General features: G+C 46.4%; 1 pseudogene; it reads left to right on the forward strand.

Moving 5' to 3' along the window:
* Positions 1–224: 224 nt before the first annotated feature.
* On the forward strand, positions 225–343 carry LOC124719319 (annotated as a pseudogene).
* The last annotated feature ends 699 nt before the right edge of the window (positions 344–1,042 follow it).

Raw genomic sequence — 1,042 nt, forward strand, 5'->3', positions numbered from 1 at the left:
GAGAGACGAAAGATGGAAGACAATCGGACTTACGAGGTGCGAGCTCGTAAACTGAAGACCACAGAGGGGAAAAAGGGAGAAAGTCCACCTCCCGTGTCAGTCACTTTTTGCTATATGCCTGTAGCTTAAATTAGGGTATTACAACGCACAGGTGCTTAAGAGAACAAAGAAATATTGGCTGATTTAATATATATGCTTGGGAGGGTAGGGGGGGGGGGGGAAGGAGCAACGGCCTTACCACAGCGGTAACACCGGTTCCAATCAGAACACCGAAGTTAAGCGCTGTCGGGTTTGCCTAGCACTTGGATGGGTCACCGTCCGGGGATGCCAAACACTGTTGGCAAGCGGGGCGCACTCAGCCCTTGTGAGACCAATTGAAGAGCTATTTGATTGACAAGTGGTGGCTCCGATCGTGAAAACTGGCAACGGTCGGGATAGTGGTGTGCTGACCACATGCCCCTCCATATCCGCATTCAGTAACGCGTGTCGGCTGAAGATGACACGGCGTTCGGTCGGGACCGTTGAGCCTTCCGAGGCCTGTTCGGCTAGAGTTTAGTTTTGGGCTTAGTAGGGTGGGAGGATGGAGGGAGGGAGATGTGCCGCGCCTTCTGGATGAGAAAAGAAGTGTGTCCGTAAAGGTCCTAAAACTGGAGTCTCGTGAAACGTTAAACAAAAAACTTGGATAAGTACGAATACGATTCGAACACCGAGGGTTCCGCACAAACCTAGTTATGTACAGACATACAGACAGTTCATCTATTCCAGGATCGAGATTGTCGACGATGCTTGCCTGTTATTCATACTGATATCGATATCACATAACAAACGAATAAAAAATAGAAAGGGCGTTCAAAAAGTTTTGCACAGTCGTATCTAATTCTTTTATATTTTGCAAGAGAAGAAAGAAATTTTTTGTGAAGATCCTTGGAAAATTTATCCTTAAGTTGGTATATAAAAGTATTTTCTTTTATTTACAAATGAGCCATAATGGATCGTGGAGTAGATGTCAGGTTGCGACAACGGTCGGTGATGGAGTTCCTCT

Source organism: Schistocerca piceifrons, chromosome 10 (assembly GCF_021461385.2).
Source record: "Schistocerca piceifrons isolate TAMUIC-IGC-003096 chromosome 10, iqSchPice1.1, whole genome shotgun sequence".
Classification (NCBI taxonomy): Eukaryota; Metazoa; Arthropoda; class Insecta; order Orthoptera; family Acrididae; genus Schistocerca; species Schistocerca piceifrons.